Source organism: Dermacentor albipictus, chromosome 6 (genome assembly GCF_038994185.2).
Source record: "Dermacentor albipictus isolate Rhodes 1998 colony chromosome 6, USDA_Dalb.pri_finalv2, whole genome shotgun sequence".
Classification (NCBI taxonomy): Eukaryota; Metazoa; Arthropoda; class Arachnida; order Ixodida; family Ixodidae; genus Dermacentor; species Dermacentor albipictus.
The window spans coordinates 1,709,256-1,733,876 of record NC_091826.1 but is presented as its reverse complement, the minus strand read 5'-3'; the positions used below and the strand labels follow the sequence as shown (position 1 = coordinate 1,733,876).

The 24,621-nt window shown below is 48.4% G+C and overlaps 1 long non-coding RNA gene across 1 annotated transcript; it reads left to right on the top strand.

Annotated features, from left to right (window-relative positions):
* The first annotated feature begins 17,805 nt into the window (after positions 1–17,805).
* On the top strand, positions 17,806–18,874 carry LOC139046954 (uncharacterized). Its single transcript, XR_011507003.1, has 3 exons — positions 17,806–17,864; positions 17,959–18,067; positions 18,780–18,874. It is a non-coding gene; the product is annotated as an uncharacterized lncRNA (long non-coding RNA).
* Positions 18,875–24,621: the final 5,747 nt, after the last annotated feature.

The window sequence follows — 24,621 nt, the reverse complement described above, 5'->3', positions numbered from 1 at the left end:
CGAAGTCAGCGAGATGGGACGCAGGACGTCGATCGCGGGCTTCTTGCCGGGTTTGGGAATGGTCACGATTTCCGCGTGTTTCCACTCGTTCGGTACGTGGCCCTTGCTCCAGAGTTCCTCGTTTAAGTATTCGGTCAAGTCCTGGATGTGCATCGGGCTCAGGTTTCTAATCATGACATTGGTGATTTTGTCAACTCCGGGAGCAGTGTTGCGCTGTGAGGCTCGTGCCGCGGCATACACCTCTTTCTCCGTGATGGGGGCGTCCAGTTCTGGTCTTGGTTCTTCATATTTTAGGAGGCAGTGTTGTATGGGGTCGCTACCCAGGTATCTGGTCTTTAGGGTGTCAATCAGATCCTGGTCGTTTCCGGGGAACTGGTGAGCGATTTCTAGAAGCGTCCGACTGGTTGTCGATTTCGCCTTGTCGGGCTCGATCAGGCAACGTAGGATGGCCCACGTCTGCGCCGTACTCAGGGTACCCTTGAGCGAGGTGCAAAACTTTACCGAATTTTGCTGCGTCAGCTGGTTTGCGTAATTTATGGCTTCGTCTGTTGTTTTCTCGATTCGTAGACGTAGTTTCCGGTTTAACCGCTGTCGCTTCCACCGTTTGAGGAGGCCCTCACAGGCTTCCCACAGGTGTAAGAGCCGGCGGTCGACTTCGGGCGTCTCGACCGTGCGCTGGATGGTTTTAGTGGTTTGTATGTGAGCGTCCCGGAGGTGCTGCATCCATTCCGCTATGTCCGTTATACCGTTTTCGGGCGTGGGGTACTTGCCTGAATGCCTGCCAGTCCGTAAGCCTAATTTCGCCAATTGTTCTGAGTTTCGGCGTGAATACCGAGATGCTGAGGATGTAGTGATCGGTGCACAATGTTTCGCCCAGGTGCGCCCATGAGTATTCCCATACGTTTTTGACAAATGACAGGTGCGGAAACGTGTCTCGACTTACACTGTGGCCTATACTCGGGTTGGTTGGAGGAGGTTGGTTACCACTTCGAGGCCCATTTGGTCAACCGCATCGAGGAGCGACCTCCCGTTTTGCGTGCCTTGTTGTTCACCCCAAGTCGTGTGTCTAGCGTTCATGTCTCCCACCACTACCAGCTGCTTGCAGCCAGCGGCTCTCACGCTGTCGTAAATGATGTTGCGGAAGTCGTCTTTCTGAGCCCTCGGCGGACTGTACAAATTCAGGATGAAAGTGCTACGTCTACCCCTCTTCTGCGGGAGGACTTCCACTTGTACGTGATTATAGTCATGACGTTGATAATGTTGTCCCACGGCCGTCACCGTTTTGTGAACTAAAACTGCGACCTTGGGTGATCCCGCGTGTTTAATTACGTAGTAACCCCGTAGCTTGATCGGCTGGTTCCCGACCTCCTGAAGGCAGATGACTTCGGGGGGTATAGGTGATTTTGGATGAACAGTTGGAGTGAACTTGCCTTCTTGTTGAAAGAGCGACAATTCCACTGCCAGATATCGAGGTGTGTGTGTGTGTGGGGGGGGGGGGGGGGGGGGGAGGGTGCTGCGTGTGGTGTTAGCCATTGCTGACGTTCATGCCACCGCCGTCGCAGTTGTCGGCGTACCTGACGTCACCCGTGTTGTTTATGCGCCTGTACGCCTTGATGCGTGGGTGGCTGCTCTCGTCGTCGACCCGCTTGCGCGAGCCAAACTCAACCTTGCGTATTCTTCTTTCAAGGTCTTCATGGCTTAGTGTGTTCTCCTTGACTTTATTGTTTAATTCGCCCATCTGGTAAATCATCTGTTGTATCGTAGCATAAATGCCTTCGAGGGTGACTACACTTGACTGGCCTGCCGCTGCCGAGGCCGCACCGGGGAGTGATGAGGGCGTGGTGGTTCTTGAAGGGGGAGGAATGGAGATGGCGGGCTGGTGGCCTATCGTTCCGCTTTGCGGCCCTGCCTTTGTGTAGTTGCTTGTTTTGCTTATCAACGCTTCTAAGCGTTGCGTGCGTTGGTTTAGGTCGTTAACCTGAGCCTTGAGTTTTTTATTTTCTTCCCTGATGCGCGTACATTCTGGGGAGCATTTACTATTTTCACTGGTATTTTGAGCGGAGGAGGTACTAGACTGATTCCGGCTCACCTTGTCGTTGTTGGCTTGGTTCTTCTTGCCCGATTGGTTTTTCTGCTTCGACGTGGTTGTCGAGGTAGAAGGCTGCCGCTGCCCTTGCTTCTCTCCTAGCTTTGGCCACTCTGAGCGGAATCGGGACCTAGACCTTGACTGGGGCCTGGACTGGCACCGGGATCGGGATCGCGACCTTGATTCGGACGGGGCCCGGGGCCTTGAGCGGCTCGCCGAGGATTCCGAGCCGAACCACCGCAGGCGGCTTCTCCTTGGCCTTCCTCCATCATTGTCGTCGTCTTCCTTCCTCATTCCGGATGGAGGATGCTTTTTGGTGGTAGTGCTGTTGTTCTTTAACTTTTGCTTGCACTCGCGAGACCCCGTGGCGTGGGCTTCGCCGCAGACGGCGCACTTGAGCGAGCACTCGTGGTCGTCCGTCGGGTAGTGCGTCCCGCAAGCGAGACAGATCTTGATGTTCGGGGTAGGACAAGCGTCCGATCGGTGTCCCATGCGCTGGCACATGTAGCAGATTTGTTTTGTGGGCTTGTAGGGGTGGCACTCGGTCTCCCCTCCGTAGTAGTAGACGTATCGTGGTACTACGTGGGAGCTGAACGTGATCACGGCCGTCTTGGTTTTTCCCAGCATGCGGGCCTGCATGATTTCCACGCCTTGGCTCCTCACGCTTAGGTGAGTCATAAGCTCCTCGTGTGAGGTATCCGGGTCGATTCCATGAATTACGCCCCGGGCCACTCCGTCCTAGCCGCAACGTAATAGTTGACTTCGTAAAGGTTGCCGCCCAGCACAATCCGCGTGATCTTTGGCGCAATATCCGCGACCTCCTGATCTGGGGTACTAACAATAATTATGTTGGAACCGGGTCTCAAGCGCACGATGAAATGCGCATCGTCAACATTCCCTCCGCAGGTGGCCGAGACGGCTTTCGATATTTGTTGGTTGCTGAAACTCTTCACCTAAAGGTCTTTCTTGGGTCGAATGATGATTTTGACGTCGCTAGGTGGCAGGGGGGGGGGGGGGGCGTCATCGCCTCTTCTTAAAAGAAAGCTTCATTGATACCCCAGCGCCTGCAGCTGCGTAGGATGTTGATGATAACGCGGTGGCGCAGGAGGGTGATTGCGGAGAGATCACGCACCCTGCCACGCACACTTGCTCGCCTCTGGCGAGCTTCTTCTTGGTTCTTCGCTTGAGGAGTAAAGACCAATTGGAATAAGGACGTTGCGATGGCGTCCCTTGCGAAAGGTCCTCTTCCATAATGGCAGGGACGTCATGGCGATCTTCCGATATGTCTTGGAAGTCCATGGCTGTAGTTTCTTGTGACGAAGGCCCGGCGGCAGCTCGAACAATAGCACCGGGGGCTGGTGGGGCTGTAGCAACAACTCCACCTCCACGGCCCCCGGTAGAACAAGAAGCGGCCGGCTGGGATCCAGCAATGTGCGCCATAGTGAGTGTCCAGTTATCGTAGCGAGCGAACGGCGGCCAAGGCGGCCGAGGGCCTCGCCTACCTCCGCGCTGCTACGTACGGCGGCGTCAGGCTTAACATGACACGCCACCCTGGAGAACTTCAAAGTCCAAAAGCGCAAAATAATATGCACTCGCGGTCTTCAAACTTCTCAAAGGGGTTCTAGATGACTTCACGAAGGTAGTCCGACAAAGACTTCGGTCCTCCGATGTGAATTTCTTACAAGAATAATAAATGTCGACAGAGCCCATGCGAAGCACGTCTACGCCACTCGACTCTTCTTCTTCCTCCCACATTCTACAACTCTTCCTCTACTTCCTTTTGACACACATTTACCTTGCGCTTTGTTGAGAGAGAGAGAGAGAAACAACTTTACTGAGCCGAGCTCGACATCTTCTTAGACGCCGTCGATGGGAGTGGTTCCCTCTTCACGGGACCCATATGCTTCCCTAGCCGCCTGGCCCCTGGAGATCACGACGAGTTGGTCTGCCAGGGCGGTGCTGGTTAGCAAGGTCTCCCATCGCTCGGTAAGGGTGGATGAGGGATGGGGTAGGTGGCAGGTAAGAGGTGGGGGATCGCCTTGATGAAATCGCATACTCCAATGACGTGTTGGAGCATGCCTAACTGAGTTTTGCAGAAGTTACAATCCTCCTCGTACCTTTCCGGGTAAATCTTGTTTTTGAAGGTAAGGGTGCGGGAAGGATCCTGCCTGTATTTGCCTGTAGATCGCTTGCTGTTCTCTGCTAAGCGATTTGTGAGGATCGGGGCAACGGCGCCTCTCCGTCTTATAATGGTTTGTAATGTCTCTGTAACTAAATATGGACTGTGGCTCACCTTCCTCAACCCGGTGTTCCATCTCTCGGGCGAACTGGTGGGCAAGTTCATTGCCCTCCAGCCCAGAGTGAGCCGGTGTCCATATTAACTCAACTTTCCTTTTAGATACGTCGTGTTTGCTTTTGAGAATATCTAGTGCCGCAAGAGACACCCACCCCTTTCTGTAGTTGTTATACGCCTTTTGCGAGTCGGTGACAATTCTTCGCACCTTGGGCTGCGCGAGTGCTAGCGCTATCGCGGCCTCTTCTGCCACCTCTGGAAAAGACGTCTTGATGGAGGCGCAGGTTACGAGCACATCCCGCGTCGTAACTGCCAGCGTTGCTTTCGATGAAAACTTGGGTAACGAAGTTTCTGTGAAGAGAGTGACCCCCTCTTCCTCTTCTACTACTTGACCCAAAGTCTCCGTCAAGGCCGCTATACGAGCCGCTCTGCGGCCATCGTTACGACCCGACCTCATGTTTCTAGGTAGTGGCTTACTATGCGCCCACAACCTGGGTAACGGCCCCGTTTCCTTCCGCTCTGCCTCTTGCCAGCCCAACTTGGTAAGAACGCGACGTCCCGCCGACGTCTGACTGAGTCGAACTCTTTGATTAGACAGATGAGCTTCTATTAACTCTTCGACGACGTTGTGCTTGGCCATGCCGAGAAGCTTGTCGGTCGAAGAATGCTTCGGAATGCCCAGCGCCATCTTGGTTGCCTTTCGTATAATGACGTTCAACTGGGCCCTGTCTTTTTTCAGTAACTTGAGGTACGGCGCCGCGTAAACGATGCGCAACGTCAAGAAGGCCTGGACGAGCGTCAGTACATCGGCCTCCTTCAATCTCCTTTGTCTGTTCGTGACTCTTCTGATCATGTTCGAAATTTGTTCCGTTGAAACTTTGATTTTGTCGATCGACGCCCCCGCCTTGCCATTGTTCTGGAAGATGACACCCAGGATACGTGCTTGCGTGGTTGGTGTTATGGTCGTCCCGTCGATGGTGATGCGTACATTATCTTGGTCTACTTTCTTTCTTCTTGGCTTGATGACGAGTAACTTTGACTTCTGTGGCGAGCAACTGAGGCCACACGTGTTGTTGAATGGTGTCTTTATCACTTCTTAAATCGTATTATGCCGCACCACGGCAGCTGTCTCGCCGAATGGCTCGCATATAATGAATCGTGTGTGGCCCCCTCACAGAGGTGTCGGCGCTGTTCCCGGTGGCGTCAAAAACGGTGAAACAACAGACGCTGCCTAAACACTGAATGTCCGCCATCGAGCGCACAATTCTTTTATCATAGATCCCGGAATGGGGGACGTCTACGGTGGGTCAGTCCTGGAGACTACTTTGTGCGCCGTCCGTCGCGTGCAAGACGCGATACATAATTAGGACAGCGTGCGTCGCATGGTGGCGCCACCTTGCAGCTGATTCGCCGGGCAGCTATGCTGCAAAATGCCGCGCTAGAATAGACCGTATCATTTAATCAGCCACTTCGCATAGATTCCAGTGTCCCTTCGATCAGACCTTGGGGTTGTTCCTGGGTACATTAAATAGATGGTTGATTGATTATTATTATTACATCTTTATTATTACTTGTAGTTTCTCTTTCCTTCAGTACATCTTGTCCGTCTCTCAAACTGATTGTTAATGCTCTATTGTTGCACATTATGTAGCTGTTAAACCAGTAATTTCTTGTTTTTGTTCTTTCTTACTTATTTTTGTTTCTCAGCTTTTGGTCGTAGTGGCTTCAGATTCTTACCATTTTTCTTTTTCTTTTTCATTGCACAGTATCCAGACATTAGGTTCTGGACTTTGTTCGCAGGCTATCGAGGGAATTCAATTCTGCTCCACCTTTCCGCAAATTGTCCAAAACAATATGTCGTTTCAGAAAATTTCTCTAAACACATACAATCACCGCTTTGCTAGACCTCATTCTAGCATTGTTGGGTCATTGCCCTCATCTGCTGACACCCATATATGGCCACAAGCGGATTCCGTCGTGGCGGCAGATGCGAGGTCCACGAAGATGACGAGAGGGACATCGCATTCGAGAAGGTCCTTGAGCCTCAGTTGAAAAATTTCTTAAACGCAATCAAACTTTTAACTCGGAAGGCCCAACATAGCCTTCCGAGTCAATCGACCAACATCCTCAACGGTGTTGGAACTACTGAGAGAAATACACATCTCTGCTCAAAAATTAACTTGCCCTAGTCATACGTGTGTGTGTGTGTGTATGTGTTTTGTGTGTGTGTGTGTGTGTGTGTTTGTGTGCGTGTGTGTGTGCGCGTGTGTGTGTGTGTGTGAGGAAAACTTTCGACACAGTCATTCACCCTATATGCCGCTGAGAAATCTACAAATTTACGGCTTTAGAGGAACTGCTATGCACATCTTTTCTTAAGCGGTCAAAAGCAATGTGCACGTCTAGGCTCATCTTCTCAATGTTCTTGCAGCTCAAGGATCAGCCCCATACTTCTCACTGTGCGTTAATGACTTCCCATCACAATCTCATCATGCAAAAGCAGTAGGTCAGTTCAGGTCGGTTCCTTAGTGAATTGCAGCGAACCGTATAAAGTCTGACTGAGCGAACACATCTGCTTGTTGTGTGTGTGTGTGTGTGAAAACTTTTATTGTAATGAGGTCCGGAGGCTCGACTTTTCAAGCAAAGGCGGGCCAGGCCGCTCCCACGTTTGCACTGTCAGGCCAAGCCTTTCAGCGACATCATGGGCCCTCTCGACTGCCCTTAGTTTGTCCTGAAACAATGGGCTTTGAATCCTTTTCTCCCACTGTGTCCATTCTTCAACGAGGTTGGGGAGAGTCGCGGGACACCCCGCCATCATATGTCTGATTCCAATGATGCCATTACAATCGTTGCAGTCCATCTTAATCTCCCTCTGGATATATTTTATTAAAGGTGTACGGTGTGGGATATGTATGTGGATATGGATACAGTGAGACTGCCTGAGCCCTGTTCAGTTTTGATTGCGGCAATGGGAATTGTCTGCGTCCTAAATAGTAATGTTTGGTAACGTCACTGTATGGTATTAAATGATCTCTAGATTCCCTGGCTTGATGGTGAACGGCTCGGTTGTGACTGTCACGGTTAGCAAGTCCTCGTGCCGAGTCATGAGCAACCTCATTGAGGTTTAGCCGAGTCTCGTCCACTTTCCTATATGCGCAGGAAACCATCGGATTTCAGTTGTCATAATCCCAATGTTTTGAAAAAGTTTAGCTGCAACTCCAGCTACGTAGCCTTTATGAAAACACTTTACAGTGGATTTCGAATCACTGTAAATGCAGGCCCACTTATTACTCCTGATTGCTAGAGCGATTGCCGCTTGCTCCGCCACTATCGGGTCCTTGGTAAAAATAGTGAGAGCGTCTTGCACCTTCCTTTGATAATTTGATACAATGGCCGTATATGCTTCTTTACCTTTCACCCAGGCAGCATCAACTATAGCTGCCAGTTGGTTCTGCTGCTCTATTTCCTGCAAGAGTGCTTTAGCTCTAGCCTTTCTCTTTTCGACATTATATTCTGGATGCATGTTTCTGGGGAGAGGGTTGGTTCTGATCTTGTTCCTAATTTCAGTCCTTAAAGGGACCCTGAAACGATTTTGGCGATTTTCTACAAACGTACTGAGTCGTTAGAGTAGGTCTTTCTGATCATTAATTGACACATCTAAGTGCTCCGCATAAAACGTGTAACTTAGAATGCTTTAGAAATGCACATCGCTGCCGATCGCAGCACACTTCTCGGCGGAATTTTAAGCCGCCCCTACCCATATGACCGAAATCACCCATATGACGTCAGTGGGGCGAGCTATCCGATTGGCTGACCAGGGCACGTGATCGATAAATTTTCCAACTTTATGGTAAACAAATGATGTTCGTAATAGTTTGAATGTGAGTTAATTTGTTTTTATAACAAGAAAGTAACATAAAAAATGCACAAGAACAATTTTTCAGTACACTTAAACACTTCCGGCACACAGCAAGTGTCGTCTGCTTGTGTCACAACGTACTCTGTCTTTCACGAGAGCTCTGCCGTCAGTGTCGGTTTGTGTTTACGCGAGCGCTATGATTCGACTTTGTTGCGTTGAGGACTGCAAACGTAGCGACTGGCAATATGTCAAGCTGCGACATCGTGTCCCTCTACAAGCCAGTAGACGAGCGGACTGGCTGCAGCGCATCGGACTGCCGCTATCCGATCGGCGCCAGGATTTGTGCAATTGCGGCCGTCACTTTACACCGGAAGATTACTAACGCAAAAGCGTTTCGCGAGTCCGGTATTAAGGTAAACGCAAGTGCAAGGGGAGAGGGCCTGGCCGTGTCCCCTTGCGTGTTGTTTCAGGCGATGAACAGAAGCGCAAATGTGAAAGGTCTGCACGGGGCAGCCACCTGATGATAGACCTTAACCACACACACAGTAGCAGTAACAAAATGTAATCTTGGCTGCTGGTGTAAATTTTTCGCAGGAGTGTAATCGTTAACACGTTGTTTTTGTAAATGTTTAAAATGTTTTACACCTGCTTAGAGCAATATTAGCTCTTTCTTTGGCTGGTTAGGCTCTGCGCCAGCGGGTGGCTGGACCGTGGAGACCAATCAGGCAGCTCACGTACGTCTACGCTAAAGTTTCTTCACCAACTTGAGTTTATGCCTCCATCGTTCTGTCGAAATATTCAGGTAGTGTGTGATTACCGGCATACCAGACACGTTCGGCGCTACGACAGAATACTCGCAACGCACGCTGCTTCGATAGCTCTCGGTCGACGGCCAAACGGCTAGCGGAGAGGTTTCTCGCGGGTGTGGGCGGGCTCCAAAACAACCGGAAATGGACGATGTGACGTCGCATCGTGACGCAGGACCAGTGAAGGCGGAGCTTAGCCCCGATCGCTCGGCGAACGAGTTGAGGAGGAAAAGCATGGCTAGGGAGGAAGGTAACTTGTAATCGCTTGTAGCTCCATTAATACGTAACGCTTCACTTAAATTGTGGTGCTAATGTTCTACTTAAGCTGTACCCTACGCGTCTACAAAATTTGTCCGAACCGTTTCAGGGGCCCTTTGATTCTACTTCAGCCTCTCTTGTTGTATGTGCATTGATTAATGTGGGCCTTCACTAGCCTTTGGTTACTGGCCCAACAGTATTTTGCACAAATTCGTGTGTGTATGACAAATGACTGAATGAAAAATCATTGAGTGTACATCCGAGCCGTGGCGACTGGCGAAACAAAACGAATGGAGCGCCCTCGTCGAGTGGTGTTCCTTTGAAAAGACCCTTGTCACTCACGCATGTGGTCTGTCGAGCCTACAAAACCACGCAGTACTTGAAAACAAGATCTCCTCCAAGATGATCTTACACGGTGTAAATGAAGTTGGCCGATACTAACGGGGGGTATTCTTGTTACCCGGTTTGTAGACTGCAGTCACCTTTGTAGTGAACCTCTGTCAAGCGACTGCTCGAAAATCTATGTTATTATTGGAAAACACAGAGGTGCTGTTCTAGAACTTCTAAATGGAATCACGTGCCGAAGTTGAAGATCTGATTTTGTTCATGACACTATCGACACCAACTATTTCTGTTATTATTGGAAGCATTCAAGGACGGTTGTCGTTGTCGGATAGCTCTTGCGGAAACATCGCAGAAGATGCGCGCCTGTTTGTCGGATCGGACAAGCAATCGAGCAAAATGGCGCTCACTGAGTGGTCTTCTTTGCGGCATTAAAATCCATGCCTCACCTTCAATCGAGGAAACGCACGTCACCCCTGTCGCGCTGGTGTTTCTCGGCACGTGTCTTGTTGTTTGTGGCAGGAAGCGGTTTCTTGGCGTTTTTGAGTGCACTGACGTATTCTTCCGAGGCAACTCTACGTAGGCTATGTGCCGAGTGACGTACGCTCGAAGTATCTTTAACTGATCTGCGAAGCTGGTCTATCGTGATTTGAAACAAGTGTGATATGAGTGATGTACCATGCCGCATTGTGATTGACGGTAACAGTGTGAAGACGGATCTGTTTGTTAGTCCGTTACCTTTGGAAACATACATGTTCCCGTTGGTCTGGACATCGCGGTGGCAAATATTTTTTGCCAATATACGTCATCAAAGGCGCATAGCTCACTGTTTATCATTTTAAAGTTAGCTGTACAGTGCGATCGCTCTTTATTTATTTATTTATTTATTTATTTATTTATTTATTTATTTATTTATTTATTTATTTATTTATTTATTTATTTATTCATTCATTCATTTATTTATTTATTGTAGCTTTCAATCACCGCTGGTTGATTAAACGACAGCAAACTGCTATGGCCGAACGCCCGCAAGTGGGTGGTATCTGAAACGGCCCGGGTGGGATGTTATTGACAGGTCAAGAATGTGCGCGATGGGTCGGGTTACTCTAGTAGGATCTTTGATATCAGCTGCGGAAACGAGAAGACTGAACAGAATTCTAAGCAAATGTTTGACCAAAGTTGAGGAAGGCTGTAGAAATAGGCGCGACAAGTGGCACGCGAACGGGTTCTTTAAGTTAACTTGCAGCCCGTACGCACCACCCATAGTCGCCTAGAGATCCGTTATGACGAGCAGTTCGCCTAGAAATCTAATTTCGGTTCCTCTGGGATCCAATGTTGGTCAACGCGCTCTCTGGGGCATGGCGACCCTGCCGGATATCGTTTCTGTGAATCTTTGGCGTTTCGTGGTTAAAACAAATACAATAAATTTTGTATTGAAGCTGGCATCCAAGAGATCGTCGTTACGCTTGCCACAGTTGTTCGACGTTTTATCGCTGCGCGCCGTGCATGCGTGAAGCGTCAACGACAGCAGCGAGTCAGGTACGGTGCGAGGCAAGCATAGAGAATTTACACTGTTGAAAATGTGTGTAAAAAGAAAGAACGAGAAATTTCGATTTATACAACAGAAAACTTGTATCAATGGAAGAAAAGGACATCGTTATTTAACTTTAAAGAATAACTTTTATTCTTTATGGTCAAAGAGAGAAGTTTTCTTGACTTTAACAGAATTGGTCTTCATATGGTAGAGTGAAGAATGTGCCATCAATACAGTGAGCCGAATTAGAATTCTTCGTCTCTCTTATTCCGTCCTCAATTAGCACTTGTGTGCAGCTTCACCGGCCATATGCAGGTCTGGTTCACCGGCCATATACAGGCAGGTCTGGTTTGCACGAGCGGATTGGTCTCGGTTTCCGAAGTGGATGCCATCGGGGTGAGTCGTGCCATTTATGAGTCGTACGTGTACCGTGGATGGCGTGAAATGACTTGCCAGGTGGGGGTCATATCTCGCATGTCCTACGATGCAGCGTGCTTATGTATACACGTACGATCTGCTATGACCACATCCCATCATTTGATCTTTCATATGCAAGCTCCAGTCACGAGGAGGGAAATAGTTACGCCCTCGATAGTATAAGCCATCTAACAATATTTTTCGGCAATATTACTGGAAAACAATAAACATGTTGTTTTTGTGCAATCGCAGAAAATGAGCTCACAGCAAACAGAAGAGAACTGAAAATATATATTACAAGAATTGCCGACATTTTCCGGTCCCTCTCACCAAAACACTTGAACGGTATACTTAATTGGCGCGCGAGTGGTATTTATTAAATGCGATGTGCCGTACTGCTTGCGAACAGGAAGTGAAAGCACACTCGAAGAACGGCCATTTTCTTTCTTTGCAGCCAGCGTTTCTTTCGCGCGCACGCTGCGTGCCGCCGTGTGCGCTCCGAAGCTGTCGCCGCATTGTCGGCTAGCGGCATTAGTGGATGACAACAGAAAACTGGACTGTGAAATTCCCTTCTAATCGCAAGGTATTGTTTCCATGCGCTGACTTGAGCGCATACGTGAAGGAACGGTGCACGAAAGATTCACGGTCCCTCTTTCGTGGTGCTGGAAAATAATTTACACCCCTAAAAATGAATGACGGGGTACATATATGTATAACTCACCCCCTGGCAACCCTTCTTTTATGGATGACACCCTTACATACCATTTTGGGCGTAAGGGTGCGAGTTACAGACCTATTGCACCCTTATTCACCGTAAGTGCATAGATTACTCTACAGTATGCATGCACGTGTGGGCTCCACAGGGGCCTTTTGCGGCACCCGGTCGCTTGCCGTGTCGCAGGAATGCCTATGTTGTGCTGCTGGGTAACGATGCATACGGGGTCGTATTACAACGAACGCCCACGTCCGCTGCGTTGCTTTCCGGTCGACTGTCACAAAGGCAGTCGGCGAGTAAACCGCGCGTTACCCGCCGTGGTTGCTCAGTGGCTATGTTGTTAGGCTGTTGAGCACGAGGTCGCGGGATCGAATCCCGGCCACGGCGGCCGCATTTCGATGGGGGCGCAATGCGAAAACACCAGTGTACTTAGATTTAGGTGCACGTTAAAGAACCCCAGGTGGTCGAAATTTCCGGAGTCCCCCACTACGGCGTGCCTCATAATCAGAAAGTGGTTTTGGCACGTAAAACCCCATAATTTAATCAATTTTTTAAAGCGTGCATTTGCGACAAAACAGCGCAAGACGAAGCGAGTGCACGGCGAATGGAGCAAAAAAAGAAAGAAACGACGAGGGCAGAATTCGGCTTCCCTCGCGCAAAAGTGCGACTTCGTTGTGCCAGGAGAACGGCGCTCTCACAAACGTTCATCATCGGTCATTGCAGAATTGTGTCTTCGTGCGGGCGGCGCGAGCACCTAAAAGGAGTGGCGAGCTCACTTGTCTCGGTACTCAAAGCCAAAAGGCGCTGCTCGATAGATAGTGCCAGCAAAATGCACCTGCAACTTTCGCTGCGGAAGCGATAGTCCCAGCTGCCTCACCAGCGGGTCTCGACCCTGCGTACAGAACTGCAGAATCACGTGTCCGCTGGGAGCACTCGCAGGTACCGCGGAATCTTGACCCGCTGTCGGCAGGGCCACGCGTCTGCGCCGAAGCCCTTCCGCCTCTCGAAGCAACGCGCTGGACGAGCATCAATCTTGCTGGCGTTTGTTTCCTACGTGGCCGCGGCGTCTGCGCGTCGCGACAATGCAGCCCCTCGCGTGATGCGCTTTCTTTTTCGGGAGCTGACAAACATAGAACGCGCATTGCTCAAAATCCCGCGGCGCCTTCCCGGCGCCGTTGCGCGCCACGAGGAGAGGACGCGCGCACGGACAGCGGCGCTTGTGGGGACACGGCGCGTCGTTGCGACGCGAACACGTGCCCGTCCTCGCAAACTTGCGCTTCCAAACGTTTCTTTAGCCTAATGTTTTCTTAACGCGAAGCATTTATCGCTTCATTGTTTGCACTTTGCGGTAGTCCCGTCTCGCTTTCGTAGAAAGAAAATAATGTGTGACCGAGGGTGAATACTCTGCCGCGAAAGCATTCGCCGCTATATTAGGCCACGACCGCACGCATACTTCTCTCGTCTAGTAATTAAGCCGGCCATATTCGAAGCACCCCCCCCCCTCCCCTCCCGCTTCTCGTGCGACATCTGGCGCGCACTTTTTGAATTGCGCAGTGTTAAACTGCACTGTTTTCGGGCCAACAGATGCAGCTGGCAGCAACTGTCCAAGTTGGTCACGTTTTGAACATTTCTTCGCCGGAGGACGAATTTCATCATCGTTTTCACACACACCAGATGGCATAGACATAGATGCGCGTAAGTTTATATAACACTCAGCCACACATCACGTGACATTCCATGTTTCACATTGAGGGCGCGTTAAATATCCCCTGGTGGTCAAAATGAATCCTGAGTCCTCCAGTACGGCGTACCTCATAATCAAGTCGTGGTTATAATTTTGCACGTGAGACCCCAGAATCCCATTGATTTGATGTCTCTCTCGCCAACACCCCGCCCCGCCAAGTAACCTACATGTAGAAAATCCAAGAATCTGCATGTATATATTCGCGGCCGCGATAGAAACAATGCCGTCATACAATTGTCTTTAACGTGGTCGTCGTCGTGTCGTCGCATGCACGCGTCACACACGCTATTTGTCGATTTACACCAACAGGTTGTGCCACCTGGTATCCCTTTTCGGAACCACAAACAATGCTGGATAGAGAGACACGTGCAAAATGCTTTGCGCAACATGGATTCCCACAGTGCATGGGATCGTCACAATTGTAACACATTTCGTCTACACTTAACCAGAGACATTATAGTCGGAGATGACAACACACGAATCAATTTTACGTGGCATCTGAACGATGTTAGAGAACAAGACACGTAATTAGTAGGCTAGGGCACCATTCCAAAGCGAGTGCACCGTCACTTGAACAAATCCAGGCCATATGCAAAAGGTAGTCAGGTCAGGTATAGTGCAACAAGCATTTGTGCCATTCTGAGTCGGTCGGTGCTCCACGCGGTGGCAAACCGCGAAAGGCAAACGGCGCGTCCGCGTTGCGGAGACGTGCCGTCTGGTATGAAGCGTTTCTTTCTTTGCGACGTCGAATGCTTGACCGGACAAGCTCCTTACGTGCCTGTCGAGAATCATGGCGAATGAGAAACAATTCCGATTTGTCGAAACTCGTAGCTCTTCCTTCGGCACTGCGTTCTCAGGTATGCTGTGCTATCCGCTTGCCGTGCTCACTTTCACTGCCTGGCAAACAGCCGGTTATGCCTCCTTCCGATCTAACGCTTTTTCCAGAAAAATCTGTGCCGCTTTCTTTCAGACGTATTTAGGCTTTCACGTGGAGAGGCGCTTGCAGCCCTTAAGGACGTTATTTCGCTCAGTGGTCACAAAATGGACGCACATCAGCACACATCGCATTATCTTTAGAAAAGGTCATTCCAACAAATGGCAATATTATTGCGCGTAGTCCAGATAATAAACTGATGCACCGATTCTTACGAATGCTTACGGGGCATGGACAACAAGTCCATCGAAATGAGGTGCACGTAGTCATAAACAACTGTGTCACGCGAAGCAGCGTGATGCCACCACTCTCGGTCCTGGTGGCCGGGGCCCGTATTTCGAATTGCTCGTAGGTGCAACGGGGTGTGGCACTTGCGGAGACGATGGACGTTTGCGCACATGCGCGAGTAAGAGCGGGTGCGAGAGAGAAAATGTGGGGACCTTTGCTCCTTGAATATACGACTCTGCCTAGGCACCACGGAGGAGTTTCTTAGCGCTTGTTGTATGCGCTTGTCCCTAGGCGCGCCGGCAGAAGTCGCGGGGCGCGGTAGTGCTGAACTTAGCATCGCAAGCTGGCGGTTCGACGCAATTATATTTATTCAATCGTGTTGTTTACTAATTAAAACAGCGTGTCATGATTTCGCGTTATTGACGGCGCCTCCAGGACACCAAAGCGGTAGCGGAGACATCAAAGCTAGAACCCGGACTGGTCCTTGGGTTAGGGCTCGCGGAGGCCTGCGCGTGCCAAGGGAGTATAAGTATAAGACATTATAAAATTGGCCAATTTTTTATGCGAACGCCCCCTGGCACGCTTCGGCCACCGCGGCCCCAACCCACGGGCCGCCCTGCTTCCAGCTTTGATCCTCCCGCTACCGCTTGGGTGGCCTGGAGATCCTGCGCCGCCTGCTTTAATATAACCTCAGGCGCTCTCTTGAGGCCTCCATTTGCCGGTTACATGTGCCCTCCTGGAGCAGTCCTTGTAAAAAATGCAATCTATCGCCGTGACTAAAAAATCGACCCGCGACTTATAGAACACCAGTCAGAACTTCGCCCCTTCAGACACAGCGATCACCAAATCGGGCGTCCGTGCCCACTGCCTCACCGCGCGGGCAGCCAGCGGCGGAGCGTTAACAAACCGGACCGCACTCCGCAATGCCGGCATGCCTATAGGACAAACGCATACAACAGCAAAGGCCCCCAGGTTTTCCCTCTCGCACGCGCTCTTACTCGCGCCGGCGCAGAAACGTCGAGCGCCGTGAAGAGCGCCCCGCCCCGCTGTACCTACTAGCAATTGTAAAAACACCGCCGGGACAGAATGGTTGCCGATGCTTCCTTCCGCAATATTGTATGTACGGCCTTGTTCTTGGCCATGACGGTGTAACTGTGTTGGTCAGTTCTATTCTAGCGGCCAGGGATGGCTTCTTGTACGGCACTTGGAAGGGATTGAGCTGGCTGGTTTTCTTTAATGGTGGTTCCCACTACACGTGACGACTACACGTTTGCTAGCACATCCGCCGAAGCCAAAGAAGCAAACAATATCACCTCATGCCTAACCTCTCGAGGTGAGAGGATTATTCAGAACCATTCTCGAAAACATCTATTGGTATAAGAGGTGCTTTTTTTTTCTTTTAAGTTCGAATTATTTAGTTTGGAAAATCACCTGGCACAGCATTCTTCCTCCTCTCCAGGCATATTTGTGCGAGAGGCAAAATTTCCTTACATGGGAAATAACAATGTGCAGTGTGTATAGCTGTTCAATATGTTCAGTTGCGGAAGCACTGTCGCGCCGTGTTTTCGTTTTGTCCAGTTCAGATGTCGCTAGGTCTATATCATTTAAATGTCATAGTATTCTCGTTATTTGATTTTTTAATGATTACATCCACTGCACATGTCGCTTTCGTTATATAAGCTTGTCGTAATCGTTGTTATTGCATTTCGCATGTACCCCACTTCCCTCCTAATGCCTTGGCGCTAGAGACTATGTAAAATAAATAAATAAATAAATAAATAAATAAATAAATAAATAAATAAATAAATAATATTCACTAACTTTGTAATTATTCACTTTAGTTTAAATGTTGCGATTTCCAAATCAAAGCCGTGCTAGGGAAGCCGTGTCCGCTTAGCAGAAATGCTAAGACTCGTGCTATGTGTCCAGATATCCATCTTTTAAAATCTGCTACAATATGCGTACATTGGTGTTCCACTAATGTTTCCCAAAAGCGTCCCCATAACACTTCGGAGTGATCGATCGCCAGTACCATTGTAAACAGATTTTGGGGACGGCTACCTCGAGCGTGGTATAAGAACGCCTGCTGAACAGCTGCTCACCTAAATACTCCTCGGTTTTGCAAGTGTGACATGTGCCCTAATGGGATTCACCAAAAACTTCATCAGCGAACATTTCTAATTAGCTATCTCAACATGTTGCGATTTGTCAAGCAATTCCTACTTCTTCCACAGATCTACGTGTGCAGGTGGAACGGCGCTGTCAGCCAATATTTTTTCTTTACTGTGCAAACTAAGAAGAAATCACCGGCGATTGACGATACGCCCTAAGGCGAAATTTTCACGTTGCAAACGGAGCGGCGGCCCCACTGCCAGCGCGTGGTGCCGGTGGGCGCGATCGGTAGAAGCCGCCGACAAACCTCCAAGACGATGCGCGCTAGGGAGCATAGTTGCGCGTAACTTTTCCGGCGCCGCTCGAACCACTATTCGCCGAGTGCTATCACGTGGTGCAAGATGACGTCAAATGATCAACTGCGCCGCTGCGAAGCCGACTTTAGGGATACAGGCGCCGACTCCTTTCCTTCAGTGCCATCGAAATTGCAATCAGCGGACCGTCGAGCGTGCGCAGCAACGATCGGCTCCACGTTGAAGGTACGGTATTCAACGATGTTAAGTTAATGACTTTGGTCAAGTGCTACGAAGCACATCATTTTAGGCACTTGTATTTCTGTATGTCGCGTTGCAGCGCACCAAACTGCACTCATCGCACGGAAGATGGCAACACTTCTTGCGCGGTGCCGTGCGAGACCGGCCGGCTCCGAAAGGGTATGCGACGTGCGTTCGCCTTTGCTGAGGTGAGTTCGGCTTGTTTGCACTAGAGCAGCATTTATCTCGAGCAACACTCCTGTGCACCCTGAAATGCGTACGCCTGGCATGAAAGGCTGTTCACTTGTGCAATTTTTGGTGTACATGTGCAGCGCAACGCACACGCGGTACAAAGAAAGGACGACACGTCTGTGTCGCGCTGCACATATACGCCAAGAATGTTGACTTACCAAGCCGCTCAATTCGCTGTGTTGCTTGTACGATTGTTCTGACTATGCGGCTCCAGAAAAGTGTGTTCTAAACACAGTAAATACTAGCAGGTACAATTTGTCCTCTGCACCCTCGCTTTTCTCTACCGTTTCTTCTTTTTTATTTTTTGTCGCCGTTCTGTTTTGTCATGTGAGGTCGATTGATGTACTGGTGTTCATTGTTTTGTAGGAAGCGAAAACATCGTGCGTTCCTGCTGATGAGACAGCTATGATAGCTTGAGCATTTACCGCCCGCAATATATTGCTTGTTCAAACAACCTTAGTCGACGTGAGGAATGTGAAATTATTTTTTTGCGTTTAATAAGCGCTGTGTTATAGTAAATTAACTTCAGTATTATGAAGGGATAAAGAAAGATGTGTTGTCATATTAGTCTGCAATGTGTGAATAATTACTTTGCAAGCTTGCCATCTTATGTGATTAGTGCAATAAAAATAACCTGTTGTTACTCTTAATAACTGGTTGCCTTTCCAGTGGCTTTGAATTCTGCACCCCAAGGCTTCAAGAACCAGCACTCAACCACTGCTGCCACCATCCATTCCCTTGTACGAAATAAATTTGATCTCGAAGCTCGTGCATCTTGAACCTTCTTCCACTTGCAGATTTGCTGCTGCGAACCAGCTGTTAAGTTTGCGGTATGAATCGCAAAAGTAAGTTTTGCATAAAATGTGCGCATGTGAACATTTGAAATGCGTTTATATCTACGTGCCTGTACCGCGTATATCGAAAACGTGCAGCAGCTTAACGGTCACTGACATAACTGCAGGCACGATAGTTCTCTTTGCGACGATCATTATTCGTCTGGTTTCGGCAGCCGAAATGGGCTCAGATAATTGTCCACCACACGTGTGTGAAGTTTTCTTTAAACGCTATTTAAAAAATTCCTTGCCTTCCGGCCTCCGCGAGAAAACTTGAAATGCATGCTGAAAAACATTGCACTGCTTTTTCTTGCAAGGTAATGCGCGTTTATTTGCACGCAAACTTTTGAGCTGTTCAAGCCACGGACTTTGTCAGGATTCGATTTCGAGGGATCGAGGGGGGCCCTGCTCCTATATGCACGTTCGTGCGTGTGTTTGTATATGTGCGTGTATATATGTGCGTACAAACTACAAAATTTCGGGAGGTTGGCACCCCTACGTCTGCGCCATTCGTTCGAGCGTAGCCTGCATTAAAACGTGCCTTCTTGCTCAGCGCTTGCGAACAATTGCTGGACGTTCTTTGCGACCAGCAGACAAAAAAGCAAATGGAACACCGCGCGAGGAGTTGCTTCACTGCAGAGCTGGAACACAACGGCGGTCCCGTGCGCAACTCTGCCATTTTGTAGCCACTGTCGCCGCCGTATACGCTTTTCACGCTTTCGCCATACCCTCCGCTTTCGTCCTCGCGCTTCTTCTCTCTCGCCAATTGTTTCAAGCGCCGCGTTCGCTCTCATCTTTCGCGACGTGCTCGTTCGCTCGATTACGCCGACGCTCGACGCAGGAACGGGCGCCTTAAATATAATTGCATGCGTTGACCACTCAACCAGGTTGGTCTAAGCAAAAGCGTTCCCGGGCACTGCGGCAACTACAGGCCCCGTGCCCTGAAGGTCCACGTTTGCAGGTGCGCCTTCGACGTGCTCCCAGACCAATCGCTCGGTCGAGCGCTCTTGGATTATTACTCCGTCCGACGCTTCGCACACCGTCTGTTCCGTAGGAGACAACTCCTGCCGGGCTGGTCGTACGGGGGGCTGCCCCAGGAACCGACGCCAACGCACGTCACCGCCATTTCACCAGACGGCTGCGAGCGTCCAGGAAAACACTTTCGAAAGCAATGTCTCGTCGCCTGAACTGAACCCATTACTGCTGTGCTCGGAGACGGAATAAGTCAGCCTCTGTGCCGCGTATTTTTCCTTGGTACAACGGGTTTGCCTGCATAGCTTTGGAGGCTTTCACATGTACGTACTCCAAGCGAACGTTGACCACGTTTAGCGGCGTATATGTCAACCATTTGCAGTGTTTTATTAATGACGTAGTGCCTCATATAGTCTGCCGTCCAAGGCGAACAATCTCATGTGGTGGAGTAAGTGCATCAGGGATAGAGACAAGCGGGGTCACGTGACGCCGATTCGATTCGGTTTCGACTTTTGTACCGGTCCTGTCATTGTCATCGCGTTTACGTTAACTGCGAGAAAAAGGCTTTCCCAGCCGACGACACCATTCTACGTCTGCTTCACTCAGGCCGACCTCTTTTCTGCCGTTATAGTTTTCACTCTCTTTGTCTTGTTTCTCATGACTCGAGTTCATCCTCCACCGCCTTCGACAGAGTTTCTTTTTCTCTGACACCCATTCTTTTATTTATTTATTTATTTATTTATTTATTTATTTATTTATTTATTTATTTATTTATTTATTAGTTACCTGCATCGCCCCGTAGGGCATTACAGCAGGGAGGTTACAAACTTGAATCAATACATCAATAAATTAGTTCAATGCTTGGTAAAAAGCATCATTTTCTGTAATATATACAATGGTCGATGGCAAACTGTTCCAATCTCGAACAGTTCTAACAAAAAAAGAATAACGAAAGACGTCACCCCTACAAGAAAATTCCCTGACCTTCAGACAGTGGTCAAGTCGCCTAGATATATAGTGTGGTGCCTGGATATATTTTTCGCGGTTTATGCCTGTTTTAGAATAATAAATATCGTGGAAAAATTTTAATCTAATATGCTTTCTACGATCCTTCAGCTCTTGCCATTTAAGTTTAAGTTTGCTTTCTGTCATGCTAAGCTGCCGGCTATAATTACCAAGAACAAATCTAACTGCCCTATTCTGGATTTTTTCTAATTTGTTTATAAGCTCAGATGTGTGTGGGTCCCAACAAACACATCCATATTCAAGTAATGAACGTACATGACTAAAGTACAACTGCGTCTTCAAGTTACTCGGTAAATGACTAAAATTGCGCCGCAAGAATCCCAAAACTGATGCTGCCTTATTTCCAATATAGTTAACATGCTTGTTCCATCGTAAATCAGAAGTAAAAAACACACCTAGATATTTAAATTCCTTGCTTACTTTTAGAGTTGAATCATGAATTCTATACCTATAGGGATGATTAGCTCGTTTTCTTGTAAAGGTGACGTGAACAGTCTTATTTATATTTAATGACATATCCCAACGCACACACCAGTCTGCGATAGTGTTTAGGTCAACTTGCAGGATTTGTGAATCGGAAATGGCATCTACGACTCTATAAACAACACAATCATCAGCAAACATCCTGAATGAAGACTGTATACCAGCTGAAATATCATTAATATACAACAAAAACAATAGTGGCCCCAACACTGAGCCTTGGGGAACTCCCGACGTAACTGATGCATATTGCGAAGATATACCGTTCAGAACCACAGCCTGTTTCCGCAATGACAAATATTCGGCAATCCACGCTATTATTTTAACATCCAAGTTATAAGCTTTTAATTTGGAGAGTAGGAGACTGTGTGCGACTACATCAAACGCTTTACTGAAATCCAAGAAAACGCAGTCCACAACTTGTTGCTTATCAACTGCCGAGGCTAAATCATGAATAAACTCTACCAACTGTGTATTGCACGATAAACCACGCCTGAAACCATGTTGGCAGGGACTTAGGAGATTATGCTTAGTTAAGTGGGCCATAACACAACTGTATATTACATGCTCCATAATTTTGCAGGTTATACTAGTTAAGGAAACGGGCCTGTAGTTCTGAACGGAGTTACGCACCCCACTCTTATGTATGGGCACGACTCGCGCTAACTTCCAATCATCTGGCATATCAGTTTCATTGAGGGACTTCTGAAACATCCGGACGAAATAAAAGCATAATGCGTCCGCACAGTTCCGTATGATAGCGGCAGGAATGTCATCAGGGCCGCATGCCTTAGCCTGGTTCACATCTTTTAATAATTTGCGGATACCATCGACACAAAAGGTAACTTCTGGCATGGGGTCTATTTCAGCAGGTAATTCAAAACAGACAGTACGTGAGCTTGACGGCAAAAAGACAGATGAAAAATAACGGCTAAAAATTTCAACTTTAGACTGATTATCATGAATAATAGTTTCCTCATTTTTCAAAGCAGGTATTGATCTGTTGTCTTTGCCATTACGCTTCACATACCTCCAAAATTCTTTGGTATCCGTGACAAGTCTTTCTCCTAGATTAAAGAAATAGAAGTCCTTAGCGATGTCGGACTTTCGCCTAAATTCAGTTTTTGTTGCTTTCAGCAAGGCCAAATGCTCTGGCGAATTAGACGCCTTATATCTTTGATAGTTTCGTCGCTGTCGTCGAACAAGGGCACGTAACTCTGTGTTAAACCAGGGTTTGTCTCGAGCTCGCCTACTTGATATAACTCGTGATGGGACAAAAGCTTCACGTAGTTCGAACAATTTCAATTTGAAAGTATTCCATAGTTGTTCGATATCTAGATTATCTGCGAGTGCATCAAAAGTTGGAAAGAACGACTCGAAAGCAGCGCTAATCGCCTCGTAGTTGGCCCTGCTGTAGGCATAAATCTTTCGACTAGGTGTTTTTGCAACCTTCACATACTGAACTGATAAATCTGCTAGAACAACGTTGTGATCGCTCAAACCTGGCAACATCCGTACATTGTATACAACATCAGGCACGTTACAGAGCAAAAGGTCGAGTACGTGACCTGTTCCGTCAGTGCGTGATGGCTCGTGCACATACTGATAAAAAGTGTTCTGATCTAAAATATCAAAGAAAGTTGAGTATAGGCTCCCTCGAGCAGTATCCCTTGGTTCCCCAGCTGACCAATCAACATCCGGAAGATTAAAGTCCCCCCCTAGAACAAGGCATTCATTCTTAATAGTTTCAAGAAAATTGGCTAAATGAACTAGTGGTTCTACAGAAGGACCAGGAGGCGTATAAAATGACCCAAGAACAATTGCTTTCCCATTGAGTAGCCTTACTTTACAAAAAATCGATTCAATTTCATTATCCGGAAATTCCATTTGCACGCTTGGGATACTATTGTGGACAAGAATAAACACCCCTCCACCACGCGCACAGCGGTCACGACGAAAACACTCGTACGTGTCCGGAAATACTTCAGTGCTTGCGACAGTTGGGTCAAGCCAAGATTCTGTTCCCAAAACAATGGTCGGTTGGATAGTACGAAGAAAAAAATGAAAATCATCAATTTTATTTTTGACACTGCGGCAGTTGACTAACAGAATGCTGACGGGGCACATCGCAGCATTAACAGTAATTTGTCATTGCTCCCGTGCAACGCCGGCTTTACCGTCCCATTGAAAGCGCCTGCTCCCCAAGTGAAGCGAATCAAACTTCAGAACTGGTTTCAAGCCTTCTTCGCTGTTTTGTTTGGCATACGCCCATAATTTCTTTCGCTTATCACGGACAGTACGGGAAAAGTCTTCAGATATAGCAACGCTCGATCCCTTGAGCTTGAATGCTTTTGCAAGCACGGCTTGGCGGTCTTTAAAAGAATTGAAACAAACAATGACGGGCCGATTTTTTCCTGCGCAGAATTTACCCAGCCTATGTGCACGTTCAATAGCTAACGAAGGCAATTCAAGCTTCGCAGTGCACAGACTCATTATGAGTTCCTCAGACTGGGCTGCCGTCTCATTGGCATTAGAATCTGCCAAGCCATAAAAAAGCAAATTATTGCGCCTCCCACGATTTTCCAAGTCGTCCAATTTTTTAATCATGCCTGCCAAAGCATCGTGATCTTGTCGCTGCTGATCTTCAACGTTAGCCAAGGTTTTTTCAATTGTGTCGATCTTTGCTAGCTTAGTTTCCAACGAACGAAGGCGAGCTTTAACGTCAGTAACGTCTGCGGTGAGCTGCGATAACTTGGAAAGTATTGCACTTTGACCCTTTAACAGTTCGTGGATTTGTTCAGCAGTTGACGGACCTGGGTTACACTCAATATCTCCGCCACAAAGCAGCAAAATAAGTAGGTAAAATGCCGGGCTACGAAAAAGTGAAAAGTGCCGCTTGACATGCACACGATTCGACACCACAGAACCGCGTCGCCGACAGGAAAAAGTAAGATAAAGCATTTGGGGTGGAACCGGCAAAATGAAGCGCGACGCTTTCAAAGAGCAAAAAGAGCCAACCTGCGTGAGCAGGAGAAAGCTTGTAAGGGTCACCGCCATCTCGCCGGTTCTACGCCCCATCGTCACAGTGCTGCTCCGCTGGTTAGTTGACACTTGACAGCGTCAACGCCCTCTTGGCAATGTTGCCAGCTCGGAAACGGAAAATGTTCAAATTCGTCACCAGCTGGACACTGTTGTAGGTT